Source organism: Protopterus annectens, chromosome 9.part0 (assembly GCF_019279795.1).
Source record: "Protopterus annectens isolate FY-2018-M chromosome 9.part0, PAN1.0, whole genome shotgun sequence".
Classification (NCBI taxonomy): Eukaryota; Metazoa; Chordata; order Ceratodontiformes; family Protopteridae; genus Protopterus; species Protopterus annectens.
In genome coordinates, this window is record NC_056743.1 from 1,629,755,938 (window position 1) to 1,629,775,312 (window position 19,375).

At 39.3% G+C, this 19,375-nt stretch overlaps 1 long non-coding RNA gene across 1 annotated transcript in view; it reads left to right on the forward strand.

The window, feature by feature from the left end:
* The window catches only part of LOC122810978, a 306,947-nt gene that overhangs the window by 64,231 nt on the left and 223,341 nt on the right, over positions 1 to 19,375 (forward strand). The window contains exon 2 of the long non-coding RNA XR_006366171.1: positions 14,530 to 14,698. This is a non-coding gene — a long non-coding RNA (uncharacterized LOC122810978). The remainder of the gene's footprint in view (positions 1 to 14,529; positions 14,699 to 19,375) is intronic.

Consider the following 19,375-nt stretch of genomic DNA (forward strand, 5'->3'; position numbering starts at 1 on the left):
GGTACATCAGTGTGGTGCCTGTTCATTCTGTAGTTTGTAAGGAACACAGCCTGGGAAGTTATCTGGTCCCATGGATGCTGTGATACTGGCTTTGGAGAGTGTTTTTTACCTGTGCAGCCGTGATGACAGCAACTTTGCAGTCTTCCTTTATAGAGATGTGCTCTTTCATAGGTGAGAGGGGGTAAAGTTAACAGTGATCCTATCTGCCAGGATGTTGGCAATATCAGCTGGGTCTGTATATTTAGTGCCATTGAGCTGTAACTCAGAGCAGATCTGAGTGTTGCCATGACATGGACCTGTCTGTTGGGCAGAGATCTCCTGAGTAGACAGTATGCAACAGAGTACAGATTGAGTTAAATTTAGTCTTGTTGCATGGGGCAACTGTTTGAGGCCAGTAATCCTCTTGTTGAGGTACTTCAGTGGTCTTTCCAGCTACTGAAGTTGCCTAGTCAGATTCATCGCAAGTGTGTTGTGGTACTCTCTGACAGGTCTGAGGACTGATGAATAGAGGGAACCTCCTTTGACCTACATGCAAAGACCTTGGCAGTTTGTGAGAACACATAGCATGATTTTCTGACCACTTTGTGAATGTGTTTCTGAAAGTAGAGATTACTATCCACATGTGTCCATAGATCCCTTATTATCACCTCCATATTTAGGGTGTTGGCACCTATGTGGTATTTGTATGACTGTAGCTCGAGGCCATAATTTTGACACCACATCTGTCTGACTGAGACCCTTTTTAAGGATGTCTCTGTTGTCCCAAACATCGATTATGACAACTTTTTGGCAGTCATCTACAAACTTTGCTAAACATAGCCCTTGTGTGTTTGACTGTATTTCTGAAAAGTATACACCAGACAGGAGGGGTCCCAGGACTGAGCCATGGGGGACAGCAGTTGTTACCAGCTTGTACAGGAGACCACAATTCTTACCTTGTGTGATCTGTCTGTGCCCCAGTTGGCAATCCATCAGATGACAGACATATTTATGAACAGGTTGTTGATACGACATGTGTCTGGGATGTTGGCAATGGGCTTTTCAAGGTCTATGTGGGACATGTGTAGCTCATTTCATTGATGTATGTCCTGGGTGACTGCCTTGAAAACAGTCTAGCAGTTTTGGGAACCATGATCTGCCCATGACCAAACCGAAATTGGTAGGGTTGGGTGTTTGTAGGCTCCCAATAGCTCTGTTTATGAGTTCCATCATGATGGACTCCATGGCCTTGAAGATCAGGCTTAATAGGCTTATAAGACAGTAGTTCCCATAGTCTGTTGTGCACCAATACTTGTGGAGTGTGCCAAATGTTGCTGTAACACATTCAGCAGTTTCATATCCTGTACAGAGGGTAAGGCTCAACAGACTGTTCAGGTGCAGGGTCTGTTTATTCTGGAGTTCACTTATGACACAGCTAGGGAAACAATGTAATCCCATAGACGCCATGTTTTCAGATTTGGAAGGAGCTGTTTACCCATTCTATATGTGATATCTGTGCTTTCACAATCTCCAGGTATGATGATAGGGCCTTTTGTCAGTGGGAGGGGGGTATGTATGTATGAGCCTGTCTGACAGGATATTGGCAATGTCAGTCATTTACAGTTTACTGACTCAGGACATATATGAGTGTACATTGCTATTTATGACATAGCGGATGGAAGCGTCATGGTTCTCTATGGACTCCTTCACAGATTATTTTGCCAGAACATGGATTGGATAATGTTTGGAGTGGACATTGTTTATTGATGATACTGATTGCAGGTTTATTGATCTTCTTTGCTTTTTCACTTTCTGTGAACAGCTTAAGTACTTTTGGTACATAGTTTGATTATGACAGGGTTCCAGTATATATTATATGTGTCTGTTTTCATATAACTGTGTGCACAAGGCAGGATTGTGTGAATAGTGACAGGTTCCTGGGGTAAAACATGCAACTGCCAGATATGTGTGGACCACTGCTGTACTCAGACATGGCCTAAGTGTGTAAGCATGCTCAGTATGACCTTTCAGTATGTTGTTGCCTGACATTTGCTTCATTTATTTAAGTGTGTGAGCATGCCCAGTATGACCTTTTAGTATGTTGCTGACTGAAATCCACTACATTTGTTGAAGTGTGTGAGCATGCCCGGTATAGACATTTATACTATATGTGTGTGGAAAATCAAGTTGTATTTTTACTGCAGGGCTCACCTTTGTGTCATAAATCAACAGGGATCATGCTGTGCCTGCAGGGCTTCCATGAGACACTTTGCATAGACTTATCAACATTTCTACATACAGGGGGGACAGCTATTCTTTGCACATTTCTACCCGGGGGCACACCTTATTGTTACTGTGGGTGTACATAGGATGAGGGGTTCACCTGACACTTATACACATTTGCTAGGCCTGCACTGCTATGTAAGGTACACCATTTCAGTCTGTACTGTTGCCTATCATACTGGCTTGAGGCATACTACTGTACTACAGATCTTAGCATCCAATGTCACATATATTAGATTGCAACTTCATAGCCTACCCAACCCACATCACACCGCTTGGCCTGCTGTTCTCTGTCTGCATAGGCCTGTGGGGGATGTTACCCATATGCCTCTTTAGGGACATGATACAGCATTTCTTTGTGTTTGCATTAGTGTACAATTGTCCTGCTGTGTCTGTGCCAGTGAAATGCTGTCATGGCTTAGTGGTGCAGTACTGTGACTATAGTGCACAGTATCTTGGGTTCGAGCCCTGTCACTGCTTTTAATTTTCATGCTGGGCAGACCAGACTGCTTAAGGAACAGTGAAGCAAATATGAGCATGTTTACCTGACTTTGCTCAGCTTTGCCCGACTTTGCCCAACATTGCTCAACGTTTCCCGACGTTGCGGTAGTTTGCGCGGGCAATTTTGTTTACATATACTAAATAGTGGTAAAAGATGCTTAGCACTGCTTTATGTTGCTTAAAACATGGCAATCATGCCTCAGGTGGTGCTGCAGGGCTGCCTATGTCGGATGCACATAGTACACTCTCTATACATGGTCGAAAACAGGTAGTGTCAAGTTAGGCATCCCTTTTATTTTATGTGCGAGTCAGAGAGAGGTATAATTTCCAGGGTTCCTACTGAGCCAGTGTACGTGCTATGAGTTGCCTCTTTGCCAAGGCCAAGGCATACTAGGCATGCCTCCTTCTGCCTACTGGGGCAGGCTCAGGTTGTTCCTCCTCTGAGTCACGTTCTGCCTGTGATGGCCTTGGCAATGGTGGGGGGCTGTTTGGCCCTGCCCCATGCTGTTCCTGCTGCAGCTGTTTTTGCAGGATCATATTGTGTAGCATGGCACATACCATGACAATTTGGGTACATGTAGTTGGTGAGTACTGCAAGCCTCCCGGCACTGGAAATGTGACTTGAGCATCCCAAACACACGCTCGATTACATTTCATGTTTGTGCGTGTGCCTCATTATGGAGTTCTTGTTCAGGTGTGTGTGCATTTCTGATGGGTGTCATCAGCCACAGCTCCAGTGTGTATCCAGCATCCCCCACTAGGTGACCGTCAGGGATGTCCCCATTGGCAAATGTCTGGTAGAGCTGCGTCAGATGCCAGATATGGGAATTGTGGTAGCTTTCAGGGCAGCCAGCACACACATTCAGTATTATGCCCTGGGCATTGCACACGACCTGGCAGTTGATGGAGGGGAAGCCCTTGTGGTTGATGTAGGCCCTACCCCACTCACCGGCTGGTGCTTTGATGTGTATGTGCATGCAGTCAATTGCACCCACTACCTCAGGGTATTCCGCTATTTTCTGGAAAAGACACATATTGCTGGCCAATGCCTCATGGGAATTGAGCAAATATACATGATCACCGACATGTGCTGACATGGCATTCAGGAACTGGTGCGGTACCCTGGATGCTGATGCCTGTGAAATCCCCATCAAATCACCAGTTGGTTTCTGGAAGGTACCTGTTGCTAGTATTCTTAGGCCAACACATACCTTGGTTTCCACTGGGATGGGTTCCCCTCTGTTGGTTCTGTGTGTGAGGCGTGGCCTGCACAGCTCAACAATTTGCTGCAGGAGGACTCTGTCCACCCTATAGCGCTCCACTATCTCCAGCTCATGTAGCCCCTGGTAGGTTACCCTGGGTCTGTACACTCTTCTCCGTCTCCTCACTGCGGGTTGCTCAGCAGCATTCGCAATGGCACCACCCTCAGCATCTTGCACATGTTGGCTTATAATAGTAATGGCAGCCCCTAACTTTTTTTGTCTGAGTTAAGCTTTTTAAGTTTTCACTCTTTGTATACTGCAGTGTTGCAGTGTTTCTGAGAAAAACATGGGGCAATGTTGTTTGCAGAGTTTTAAGTGCTGGGCTGGGCTGGGCTAGTGTACTGCCTGTGTAATTGGCTGATTCTGATTTATTTCACCTGGCAGCTCTGCTAGTTCTCATTGGTTAACTTCCTACTACTTCTTTTCCTTCCTTTTCCCTTTCTGTTTCCACAAGGGGCAGCACCGCGCAAACAAGAGCAAACACGTGCACATGAGCACACACGAGCACACACACAGGCTTACACAGGCTTAGACGGGTGCACACGTGCGCACACAGGCTTACACAGGCTTACAGGAGCGCACACGCGCACACACGGTCTAAGCACATTTGCAAGAAATTTCAGATATATCCACGGTGTACACCTTCAGTTTCTGGGTTTCAGCTAGGACAACTGTAGACATGCCTTTTGCAGTCCTGAGCAACTCATGTCAAACACAAGCCACTCTCCTCCAATAAGCTTACAGTCTTTCAGACATACCCCCTCATGATGTCACCTATCTTCTACTCTACTACTCCTCTACTCCTACACTTACACTCTAGGGACATGGCTCACATGCCAGGGAAAATTCGTATTCACTATCCTTATCCTCATTTGCATAGGATTGCCTACTAATGCTTGGTTACATCTCTCAAAATGAGCCTCCCCCTTTAGCAACCACTACTCAGTAGCCATGTTGTCTTCAGCCTGCCATTCACATGCATGGCAGAATAATCTTTTTAAAAGGATCAAAAACGCTGCTAAGGTAAGGCTCCAGAACATGCAAATGTCAATGCATCAGAAGAAACTTTCTGGCAGTACTGTCTTTATTGCAACACAAGCGCTTTCACATTCAGCTTCATCAGGTGTATAAGCATACCACAAAACACACACCTTTTATGTCATACCTCTAAATCACATGACCCTCATCAATCAACATTTAAAAACATATTATTTGTTACTAATCATTAAAAGAATACATAAGAATTTTTAATAAACCTATTTCTAAACAAGGTATTAGAAAATGGCACAGAAATATATTACTTTCAAAGTACATTAAAACAGATAATAGTGATGAAAAAACAAATAAACTACCTACGTAAAGCTCTTTTTCCAAGTACAGGTTTCATGGGCACACAATCATTAAGCCCATGTCCATAATTTGCTGTAAGCATCACGATCCATTTTGCTTCCATCTCTTCTGTCCTTGCCTTAACATCCCCTTTCCTCATATTCACATATGTCCTACAAACAACCATAAATCGAAAGCTATGTTGATCACCCATACTTAAAACATGTTTCGCTAGAGCACTAACTCTAGAACCTTTTCTTATATGATAAACATGCTCCCTAATTCTTTCCTTCAATGTCCAGTCCGTTTTGCCTATATAAAATTTATTACAGACCAAGCAACTAGCCAGATAAACCACATGTGTGCTCTCGCAAGTAGCACTGACCCTAACATCAAAAATTTGTCCTGTATCAGGATGTTTAAAACATGTTTCTTTATTAATATATTTACATTGTGCACATTTACCACATGGTTTAGTTGCATGATCTAAAGTACTATGAACCTTATATTTTGGCATACATAACCTTCTCTTCAGATTCTTCTTATTTTTAAATGTAAACTGAGGTGTCTGTCCTACTATATAACTAATCTGAGTATCTGTTACTAATATTTTCCAATGCTCATTAATAATATCTGTATATTTCCTAACATCCCTTGAATAAGGTATACAGACTTTAAGTTTGTTTTCTTCCTTATATTCTTTCTTAGGGGGTCTCTCTGAAAAATAAGGCTTTGCTCTTGTGCCCCTTAACTGCTTAGTGACCATAACACTATTCTGAATCATTACTTGGTCATAACCCCTTTCTGAAAGTTCATAACTAGTTCTAACCAATTGTTTCTCATATTCATCATTCTTAACACTCAATCTAGAAACTCTTAAGAACTGGTTTTGAGCTACATTTTTAAAAACATATTTAGGATGCATGCTATCTCTATATAAAAGTTTATTTGCATGACATTCATTCCTATATAATCTAGTAGTAATGCTACCTGTGCCATCTTTCTCTACAAAAACATCTAAAAAGCTAATACCTTCACTTGAATAATTTAATGTGAATTTTAAAAACTCTGATGATTCATTAATATACCTGACAAAATCAAATAGTTGTGTTGTGGTCCCTTTCCATAAAAGAAAAAGGTCATCAACAAACCTTCTGTAAAATAAAATCAAATTACTAAAATGCCCTTCTAATAAGCTTTCTGATTCCCATACAGACATAACTGCATTAGCATAGCTGTTAGAACAAGAGCTGCCCATCGCAACCCCATTCTTTTGCCAAAATATCTGTTCACTAAATAAAAAAGCATTATTCACAAGTACAATGTTCATTAAATTCTGTAATAACTCAAACTTTTCAGTAGTAAATGTCCCAAATCTTTCCAACAACTTTTTCAAATATTCAATGCCTGCTTCATTAGGAATAACAGTAAACAAAGAGACCACATCAAGGGTAACAAAAAAAAAATTTAGTAACAAATAATATGTTTTTAAATGTTGATTGATGAAGGTCATGTGATTTAGAGGTATGATATAAAAGGTCTGTGTTTTTGTGGTATGCTTATACACCTGATGAAGCTGAATGTGAAAGCGCTTGTGTTGCAATAAAGGCAGTACTGCCAGAGAGTTTCTTTTGATGCATTGACGTTTGTGAGTTCTGGAACCTTACCTTAGCAGCGTTTTTGATGCTTTTGGACTTATTATTTCTATCTGCGAAGGTACCTCATGTTTGTTGGGCATTTTTATTTTCAGAATAATCTTTTTATTAAACATGCCTAGTTTTGGCTATTTTTTAATTATTTTCTGGTTTTTAAAGCACCGCACGTTTGCGCGGCACTGCTCTATGCTTAAACATCGGTGATCGAGGAAAAAAATGATTTTTATTAATTTTCAACCTATAAAAATGCCAATGGATTTATATTTGGTCATTGACATGCTTCCTCAACTGGATGCATCCTTTATTTGGAGCTGTCATAGCTCCGTTTTGCTATTTTCAGAACGGCATTCCATTACCAATGGAGTACATTTCTGCAAATAACTCTACTCTTCTACGGACAGGTTAGTGTTTCCTGGATCACAAATTTACCTAATTTGCATAGCTTGCAGCAGCAAATGAGGTAATTTGCATATCATAACACTGTCAGTGCAAGAGTAGTTTTAGGAGCTCTCATGCTCGCCCCTGCCGGCTATTGCTGAATCGCTCGGCAGACATATTGCCTGTCTGAAGTCTTACACTACTCTTAGACTCCGTGCAAGCCTTTGTGAATCCGGCCCTATGAATGCACGATCATCACTAAATACTTCTTAATGATAATGTTGCTACTGTACAGTTTTGCTAGCTTTTATTGTTCACAAAATATTTACATTTGTTTATTTTTTTTAAGTTTATTTTTCAGAATATGCTCTGGAATGCAAGATGTGTATAGGCGGGAACACTTTAGTATCTCAAACTTTTAAAAACTTGAATCTCATATGGATGAGCCCATATGATCGAGTTTTCAAAAATTCAAAATTCTAAAGTCTTAAAAAAATTTAAATTTACTTAAATACAATGTTTCTGCAGGGAGGCAAGCCCCCCTGCACCCTCCCTACTTAAATATACCATCTCCATGAGCACACTATAGCGAGGAAATGGGAAATCTCCTGTTCTGCACTTCTGCATACAGCATAGAATGGGAGATTTCCCTTTTTCCAACTGTGGCACAATCTCAGAGTTGGTATATTTAAGTAGGAGGGTGTGGGGGGTGCAGGGGGCTTGCCCCCCCCTGCAGAAACAATGTCTTTGACTATTTTTTTTTTACTACACTTTGGAATTTCAAGTTTCTGAAAACTCGATCATATGGTTTCAACCATATGAAGTTCGAGTTTTCAGGAAATCGAGATTCTGAAGGGAATCCATACATGCTGCTAAAGGTGTGACATTCTACACCCCATTGGTGTTAATGAGTTAATGAAATAATAAGCCCAATAACTAGTTAATAACAATAACTAGTTAGACAAGATAATAACCTGGGACTCCTCCACTTCCAACTTACTATTAACAAAACCCTTTATCATATCATAGCTAAGTAAAGGATCCCCTCTGTGTATTCAATGGCAGGGAACAGGGGAACAACACGAGGACATGAGGTGACTGTATTTTAACTAATTCAAGCAGTTTGATTGTAGAACAACATGACATTAATTTAGAGACTTGGTTGAAGCAAAATATTAAGTTTAATAAAACTGCACAAACAGTATTTATTGATGATTCAGATACATATGCTAACAATTTAAATAAACTGAATGACTTACTGTTTAAATTTAAAAGGATGAATGTGGACAATATGTACTTAAAGGAATGTATTAAGTCTAAAATTGTAAAACCACACACGTTGATTTATTATGCTGATAAATTCCAACACTCCACGTAAAACCACGATTCAAGGTACAGGTAAAGGTTCAGTTTGAAAAAGTCTGTCAAGTGAACAGACGAAAGCGCTTACTTAATCCTTTGGTACCTTGAATCTTGGTTTTACGTGGAGTGTTGGAATTTATCAGCATAATAAATCAACTCATGTGGTTTTAGAATTCTGTGTCTTGAGTGGTCTGTTCAAATTTGGATTGTTTTTTTTTTCTGAGTTGGTGTATTTTCCAATCCACATGCTTGTTTTTGTTTCGAAGTCTAAAATTGTGCCTAAGGGCTTAAGAGTGTACAGATTTCCAAACAATGTTGAGGAAGGTTCGGATTTCCATATGGAATTGTTTGAAATTTTAAAAGCTATTATAAGACAAAATGAAAGGGTTATGGAAGTTTTAAATTCGAGAATTAATAAGGTTAATAGCTGTTAGGTCAATGATTTAATATTCACTGTGGAAGAAGAAGAAAAAAGGAAATATTTTGAATTAAGGAAACATGGTGATGAGAAGATAAATGACATTATTTATCGGAAAAAAAGGAAAATGGATAGGGACCTTACTGAATATGCACAGAAAATACACTACCCTAAACCAAGAAGTTTTACTAACCTACTTAGGGTGGATAAGGGATTTTATAGGGCAGGTGGAGGTTGTCTCATGAGTGAGAAAGTGGATGAGAGACATAATATTAATAATGAAGTGTTTAATGAGAACGGGGAAGGCCCAGGTGACATCAATGACCCTTTAGAGTACCCCCCCTTTCCAAAGGTCCGAAAGACTAAAAAACAAAGGGAATGTGGTTTATTATCAGGGCAACTGGAGGGGGTGGCACAACAAAGGAATGAATCAAGGTTATAAAATGATTCAGTAGGAGAACATATTACATCTATGGGTAATGTAGGGCCTAGTCAAAGAACAATCCACATAGTAAGTAGTGGCAACACATTAACACTTAAAGGTTATAAGATTTTTAACTACAGCAGTTTAGAAGTTAATGAAGGTTACTTTGATCTGTTTGCAAAAGGTTTTAAGTTCGTCCCAAAGAGGAAAAGTGAAATTAGTAACTTGCTTATTGATTTAAAAATGTCTGTCAGAAAGAAAAATTTATAATTATTGTTAGGTAAACAAGGGGAGAAAGTAGAAATGTTAAAGAAAAGGAGTGTTTGGAATCCACCATTGCATCCGCAATTAAACAATTTTGAGAACATGGTGGAAAATAGTGTAAGGGTCAAAGTTATGAAAAATAAAATATGGTCCAATTTAAAGAGGAAAGGTCTATTTTGAATACACTTCGGGATACCAAATATGTCAGGGTAATGAAACCGGACAAGGGTGGGGGACTCTTCTGATGGATTCTATCATATATGACAGCAAAATGATGAAGCTTTTAAATGATGAAATTAAGTATTCCAAGGTTTCTGTAAATGAAATAAACATTGCATATAAAAAGATTTATGCGGCTTTAAATGATTTAGTGTTGGAGGGTGTTATGGATACAGATACATTTAAATTTTTATATAACAATGAACCAAGGGTACCCACCATATTCGGAATCCTGAAAGTACATAAGGATTTAATGGACCCACCCATGAGACCAGTGGCAGCGGCTAGTCAATCTGTTGCAGCTCATATAGCAAAATATCTTGATTTTCGACTAAAAAATATTTCTTTAAATGCAACAAATGTAATTAAGGATTCTTGGGACTTTCTTAGAAATGTGAAAAGTGATTTATTCAAAGAGAATATGATTTTCATTACAATAGATGCTGTTGACCTCTTTACTTCTATTCGCCACAATGAAGCTTTGGAATTGCTAGAAGAAATTTTAAGGGACAATAAAGATTTCAGTGACATGGACATATATGTGATTTTAGTCCTGATGGAAATAGTTTTGAAACATAATTTCATCTATTCTGAGGGAGAATTCTTTCGACAAGTGACTGACATAACTATGGGGGCCATGTGCGCCCAACATTTGCCAACTTGGTGTTAGTCTGGTGGGAGAAGAAATATATTTTCAATTCTGCGGATTCCGGCGTGTAGCTCACAAGACAGTTCCCTGCGAGCCACATTGCCGAAACCAAATGGCTGCAGCAGCACTTTGCCGTAGTGCAATTTGGCTGAAAAGCATTTCCGCTGCAGCTGTAATCTATGAACGGGCAGATACAGCCGTACGGGATGTGTAACGCATTCCTTCTTCTCATTCAATGAATGCATTTATTTAATTATTTATTTATTTTGTTGTCAGACTGACAACAAAATAAATAAATAATTAAATAAAGTCCTTGAATGAGACGAAGGCATGCGTTACACATCCCGTACGGCTGTATCTGCCCATTCATAGATCACAGCTGCAGCGGCTATGCTTTTCAGCCAAATTGCACTATGGCAAAGTGCTGCTGCAGCCGTTTGGTTTCAGTGATGTAGCTCGCAGGGAAATGTCTTGCGAGCTACACACCGGAATCCCAATTCTGCATATAAAGATTGCTGATCTCTTTATCAATGCTTTTTAGATGACATATGCCTGTTTTGGATAGAGAGTGAGGCAAAATTTGGGGAGTTCTTGGATTATATTACAAAAAGTACAGGGTTTTTAATATTCACCTACAAAATGGTCTGTGGGTGTATTGATTACTTGGATGTGAGTAGTGGGATGGACCATAGTAACAATAAATTTACATCAAAGGTGCATAGGAAAGACACTTATTGTAATTCCTTCTTACATCTTCAGAGTGCTCACCCATATATGCAAAAGAATTGTGAAAGGGCAATACGTCAGCGGTAGTAGAATGACATCAGGGTATGAGGATTTTATGCAGGAAGGTGAATTATTAAAATCTATGTTCTTGGAAAGGGGATATCCCAAAAGGTTAGTTTGTAAGACCTTCAAGGAGGTCCTTGGAAATAGAAATAATAAATTTGCCCCGATTATAGGTAAGGAAAATATTAATGAAGGAGGAAATCTACATGTTAATGCTATGGAGAATAGGTTTGATAACATTTTTGTTTTGGATTATAGTGGGGATGCTGAAATCATTATGGAAATTCTTAAAGAAGAATAGGGTAGATTTAGCAAATTGTCAGATTTGAATATAAAGTTTGATTACCCCTTGAAGTTTGTCTTTAGAAAAGGTAAATGTATAAGAATATTCTAGAAAACAAAGGTTTTGCCAAGGGGAATAAGAAAGTGGGGACGTACAAATGCGGGGCTTGTCCACAGTGTTCATTCATATCCAGTAAATCAGAGATATACATCCCTAGCAGGAGGAGGTGCATTACAGCGAAAGAGTACTCCAATTATGATTCAAAGGGGTTAGTGTACATGGCTTTATCTGGAAAATGTGAAAGATTTTATGTAGGTAAGACGGAAAGATGTTTAAAAAGGAGAATTTACGAGCATAATTACAACATTTAGAAAGTTAATAATAGGAATTCATTATATAAACATACACAAATGTGTAAGGAGGCATCTTTCACATTTTTTGTGTTGGAAGAAGTTCAAATGGATGTTAGAGGGGAGACCTTTGGAGACTCAAATAGAATATAGAGAAGTATATTGGCAACTGGTCTTAGAAACGAATAAATGGCCGGGCCTAAATGGTTTTACTGTTTTGTTCTGTGCTGTGAATAAAGGTTCTGGGGTGCAAACAGCTGTCCGAGTGCTTTTCTGGTTTGTTGGTGATTACCTTCAGCACTCTGTCCATTTTGTCACCTCACAGTAAGATGCTGTCCGGTTCGATTCTCAGCTAGGGCGTCTTCTGTGTGGAGACATGCGTGAATGGGCATACCTTCGTTGAAGGTTGTATGTCAGGGCTGGCAACTTGGCACGTAAAAATCTACTGCCAATCATTAGCGGACCGGAGTTCCACTGTGGCGACCCCTAACCGGGAAAAAGCCAAAAGATACAACTCTGTCCATTTTTGGTGAATTATCCCTTCTGTTTTCCTTCAGCCTATAACTCCTACCTTCCAAGTATGGATCCTTATGTACTAACCAAATACCATTCTCCTGTGAGAATTAAATTACCCCTCCATAAACTGGAAGATGTATACATCCTCAAACATGTATATTCAGAAATATCTGGACTTCATCAATACAAACAACATAGACTAGATAGTCTAACCCCAACCAGGGCAATAAAATTATGGATGCGATATTTACCAGTATGGGGTAGCTTTGCTCCCCACAAATTGTAACTTCCTCCCTGGTCAAATCAGACTACATATTAGTCATAGTCACCATAAGACTGAAGCTTGAAGCATCTTTCATTACTGTGGTATTCAGACATTATTACAGAATTGAATGATGACCTTGCTAAATTCAAAAGCCCTTCCATCTTGATGACCACATTGCTTGTGCAGAATCCTTCACTGCCAAATTTTGTGTGTAAGTAAATAGCTGCATAGATGCACCTGCCCCCCAAAAAATAAATACAACTCTAAATCTGAGCAGTATACCCCCAAGCTGGAACTCAAATATAAACAGGCTCTATAATAAAAGAAAAAATAATTTTACTGCACACAAAAATTATTCTAACTCTCAAGATGTCAAAAACACTCTTGCAAGACTAAACTAGTAACTCTGGATAATGGTCAAGCCAACCAAAGCCAAATAGGAGGTAAAACACCTACCAGGTAAAGGATAACCACAAAGCCTTCCTTAATTATGTTAAAATGTCAGAAAAATGCCAGTACTGTGCAGGACTAGTATGATACTCAGACACAGGGGCCAACTTCATCCTTTTTTTTTTCAATATTCTCATATCACATACCCACATATACACTCTCAATTCAAATCCCCCAAGAACACCTTCTCAGGACAACCTTTAAGCACAATAACACTGCATCTATAGAGCCAGATAACATACCAGACTGCCTGCTGTTTAGCCTGAGGAATGATTTGCCTAATCCAGTACACAAGCTATTCAGTATCAACCTCAAAAGAAGCTTCATGCTGGATGAATGAAGAACAGCAACAGTCGCTCCCTTGCACAAAGCTGGAGCTTAAACAGTCTCAGGTAATTATAGACCCATAAGCCTTACTAGTCTTATCTGTAAGACAGTGGAAAAAACATTGTGGAATTAATATACATAGGTAACCTGCATAGTCTTGCCCCAACCCAGTTTGAATTGATGGGTCCTGCTTATTTAACCTGATTAACTTTTTCATAAAAGTTATTGAAGCAATAAATGATGGCAGAACAGTGCACACTGCATATCTAGACCTTGTAAAGATGTTCAACACAATCTCACACTCAGGTATAAGCTCTCACGGCTAAACATTAGTCTCTGTGTAACTTGTTGGATAGCAAATTGTTTCACAAAACAGAACCATGGTTTTAGGGTGGGCAGCTATACCTCCTCCTCCGAAAGACCTGTCACTAGTGCACCACAGGATTCAGTCCTTGAGCCTCCTCTTTGGCATTTACTTCTTGCTGGTCAAAGCTAACGTTAACGGTTTGGAGCTGACCAAGCAAATGACTGCAAACTTGGTGTCATCATAAACTCCAAAGAGAACATCAAGATCCTCCAAGTGGTCTTAATTAAGAGCTAAACTGTTTTAGAGGACCAAGGATCTCATTAGTAGGTAAGATAAGATATTTCAGTATCAGAATAAATTAATTTGTCATATAAACTCAATCACAAATTATGCATGGCTTTAACAACCAGAAGGTAGTCTAGGACAATGGTGAAAATACTGTTCAGCTTCCTCCAAATTCACTAGTGCAATTGTTTTTTTTTTCACTAAATTCACTAGTGTAATTTGTTTTGTTTGCAGGATACCTCTTTTTAAGGCCATTGCTCAGTTCCTTGTACTGGGCTGTACATGGATATTTGGTATGTTTCAGTTTGATAAAGGGACAATTGTTATGTCGTATCTCTTCACAATACTGAACAGCTTCCATGGAGTTTTCATATTTCTGCTCTATTGTGCTGCTAACAAACAGGTAAGGGTGACACTCTACTTGTACATTAAACATCATTATCAGGTTTGTCTTTCTGCTGTTTTTTCCATTTAGTTACAAATGCAGAATGAATGCAGTTTCTAAAGAATGTAGATTCTTAAGCTGATTGCTCACTTAAAATGGTAGTACAAGTTTTATACTTTAAATCACTGCATATAGATAGCATATGGGGTATAATGTATTGCTGGATGTAAGATATGATAATTATCACAAGTAGCCAGTATCCATAAAATCTGACATAGTACTGAAATTTGTTTTCTGTAGCCATGTAATCTTAAACAACATCCATGCAAAGTGCTGCATGTATTTTTCTGTATGCTTACCTGCAGTGATGACATTAATTGTAGGCGCTGGCAGAAGATGATGTAGCAGAAGTACTGAATGTGCAGAGTAATGAATGTTCTGATTTTTCTACTTTTTAAAATACATATTTACTGATTTTTACAAGCTGACGTAAAAGAAATGCAGTTCACAAAATAAATATCATAGTAAGGAATTAGGAGCCTTGACATTTACCTGCAGCTGAAATGCATGGCTAGTGCTACTCAGTTAGAACAATGAACAACACACATGTACACACACATACACACACACACACACACACACACACACACACACACACACACACACACACACACACACACACACACACACACACAAGCACACACACACACACACACACACACACACACACACACACACACAAACACAGACACACGCACGCACAAAGCCAGTAGTATAATATGGATAAAATGTATTTATTTATTTATTTATTCATTCAGATTTTGTTTATCAGGGTACAGTCTCAGCCCGCGCACAAAGCCAGTAGTATAATATGGATAAAATTTATTTATTTACTTAGTTATTTATTCATTCAGATTTTGTTTACCAGGGTGCAGTCTCAGCCCACGCACAAAGCCAGTAGTATAATATGGTAAAATGTATTTATTTATTTATTCATTCATTCAGATTTTGTTTACCAGGGTACAGTCTCAGCCCTCGCACAAAGCCAGTAGTATAATATGGATAAAATGTATTTATTTATTCATTTATTCATTCAGATTTTGTTTTCCAGGGTACAGTCTCAGCCCGCGCACAAAGCCAGTAGTATAATATGGGTAGAATTTATTTATTTATTCATTCATTCAGATTTTGTTTACCAGGGTACAGTCTCAACCCGTGCACAAAGCCAGTAGTATAATATGGGTAAAATTTATGTATTTATTTATTTATTCATTCAGATTTTGTTTTCCAGGGTACAGTCTCAGCCCGCGCACAAAGCCAGTAGTATAATATGGGTACAATTTATTTATTTATTCATTCATTCAGATTTTGTTTACCAGGGTACAGTCTCAACCCGTGCACAAAGCCAGTAGTATAATATGGGTAAAATTTATGTATTTATTTATTCATTCATTCAGATTTTGTTTACCAGGGTACAGTCTCAGCCTGCACACAAAGCCAGTAGATATGGGTAAAATGTTTTTATTTGTTTATTCATTCAGCCAGATTTTGTTTACCAGGGTGGAGTCTCAGCCTGCGCACAAAGCCAGTAGTATAATATAGGTGAAATGTATTTATTTATTTATTCATTCATTCATTCATTCAGATTTTGTTTACCAGGGTGCAGTCTCAGCCCACGCACAAAGCCAGTAGTATAATATGAGTAAAATGTATTTATCTATTCATTCATTCAGATTTTGTTTACGAGGGTACAGTATCATACCATGCACAAAGCCAGTAGTATAATATGGGTAACATTTATTTATTCATTCATTCATTCAGATTTTGTTTACCAGGGTACAGTCTCAGCCTGTGCACAAAGCCACTAGTATAATATGGGTAAAATTTATTTATTTATTCATTCATCCATTCAGATTTTGGTTACCAGGATACAGTCTCAACCCACGTACAAAGCCAGTAGTATATTATGGATAAAATGTATTTATTTATTTATTCATTCATTCAGATTTTTTTTACCAGGGTGCAATCTCAGCCCACGCACAAAGCCAGTAGTATATATGGGTAAAATTGATTTATTTATTCATTCATTCAGATTTTTTTTATCAGGGTACAGTCTCAGCCCACGCACAAAGCCAGTAGTATAATATGGGTAAAATTATTTATTTATTTATTCATTCATTCAGATTTTGTTTACTAAGGTACAGTCTCAGCTCACGCACAAAGCCAGTAGTATAATATAGGTAAATGTATTTATTTATTTATTTAGTTATTTATTCATTCATTCAGATTTTGTTTACCAGGGTGAAGTCTCAGCCTGGGAGAAAATAAAGTCAGAAATATGTTAGTGTGCTGTAAAGATACATATTTGTCATATACTAGCACCAGCTAACAAAAAAGAACAAGAGTGTATGCAATTCAAATCTCATTTAAAAAGTGATCTCTCTGTGTAATTATTACAGTTGTGCATTGTCCAAAGGAAATTATAGGATAAGGATGTCAGAATGACCCTGGGATTCATTAACAATCATGTAGTTGTCACACAAAACCTACATAGTTTCAATGCGTTAGAGTAATGAGCATCAGGGCTCATTGAATATGCATGCTACCCATCATGCTTACATGTTTACAGGCATCACTTTGTGGGCAGCAGCAGTGTTGGTGAGTAATGAGCATCAGGGCTCATTGAATATGCATGCTGCTTATTATGGTTACATGTTTACAGACATCACTTCATGGCGCTCATTGAATATACTTGCTGCATCATATTTACACATGTACAGGCATCAGTTCATGGCCAGCAGCAGTGTTGGTGAGTAATGAGCAGCAGGGCTCACTGAATATGCATGCTGCATCATGTTTACACATGTACAGGCGTCGCTATATGGCCAGCAGCAGTGTTGGTGAGTAATGAACAGCAGGGCTCATTGAATATGCAGGCTGCTTGTCAAGCTTACACATTTGCAGGTATCACTTCATGACCAGCAGCAGTGTTGGTGAGTAATGAGCAGCAGGGCTCATTGAATATGCATGCTGCTTATCATGGTTACATGTTTACATGCATCGCTTCATGGCTAGCAGCAGTGTTAGTGAGTTATGAGCATCAGGGCTCACTGAATATGCATGCTGCTCATCATGGTTACATGTTTACAGGCATCGCTTCATGACCAGCAGCAGTGTTGGTGAGTAATGAGCAGCAGCGCTCATTGAATATGCATGCTGCTCATCATGGTTACATGTTTACAGACATCGCTTCATGGCCAGCAGCAGTGTTGGTGAGTAATGAGCAGCAGGGCTCATTGAATATGCATGCTGCATCATGTTTACACATGTACAGGTATCGCTTCATGGCCAGCAGCAGTGTTGGTGAGTAATGAGCAGCAGGGCTTACTGAATATGCATGCTGCATCATGTTTACACATGTACAGGCATCGCTATATGGCCAGCAGCAGTGTTGGTGAGTAATGAGCAGCAGCGCTCATTGAATATGCATGCTTCTCATCATGGTTACATGTTTACAGACATCACTTTATGACCAGCAGCAGTGTTAGTGAGTAATGAGCAGCAGGGCTCACAGAATATGCATGCTTCTCATCATGCTTACACGTTTACAGGCATCGCTTCATAACCAGCAGCAGTGTTGGTCACTAACACTGCTGCTGGCCATGAAGCAATGTCTGTATGTCTGTATTAACTGCATTGCCCTCTTGCTTAGGTTTCTTAGCTATAAATCTTAGTTCATTCTGAAGTATGCTACTTTACCCCCCACCAAACCTTTCTGAATGCATTATTATATAACTGCCTGTTGTTGCCTTCATGCTTACCCTAGAATCTCTGCTTTTCTCTTTTCCTAGTTGAACTCTACAGTTCCCTACAAAACGGTGTCTACAGGACTGCAATCAGTTTCTCTCAACATTTAAACAGAGTAGGTTACACACACAAAAGCATTTGTTAAGCTTTCAGTTACAGTGCTTTGTAATTAAGCAGGTCACCATATTGGTCAGCCATAGGGCTCTTTGTTTCTACTTGAGTGGTTGCCTCCTTCCCCTGTAACTGAAGTAAATTGACTCTTACATTAAGAGCTGTAATACTTACCTTATAGCTTTAGGACACCTTAGGAAACCTTGTAAACTGCAATAGCCCTGCTACATTCGCCCTCGCTACGCTCGGGCTCTCTTCGCTCCCCTCCCTGCCCCCAATTTCCTCCTGCCCCCAGTACCTCTAAATTTATAGTACTATAGCCACTCCCCCACTTTCTAGATCCTATCTGCTTTCATCTGTGATAATTCCACCCACCCCCATTCTACTACCTACATTTTAATAGCACCTATTAGCTTTCATCTGGCATTCTCCCATCCCCCTTCCAGTACCTTTACCTCACCACTCTATCTTCTGGTGTTGCATCACCAGGTAAAACAGTTCCTTAACTCACTAGCTGAATCACAGATAATGATATACTCCTCTTTACTACCCCTCTTGTTCACATCATACCTCCTTACCTTTTATGAAAACCAGTTTCCCACAGGATTTCGGGTCCCAAAAGGCCATACTATCACCCCAGCTGTAAATCCTTCCACCTTCAACCATACTTACAGTACCAGATCCTATCTAACATCTTGTTCAGTCTATCAACATCTCAACCCCAGGCACATTAGTTCTAGATCCAAACACTACCACAAACTAATAAACAAATTCCTG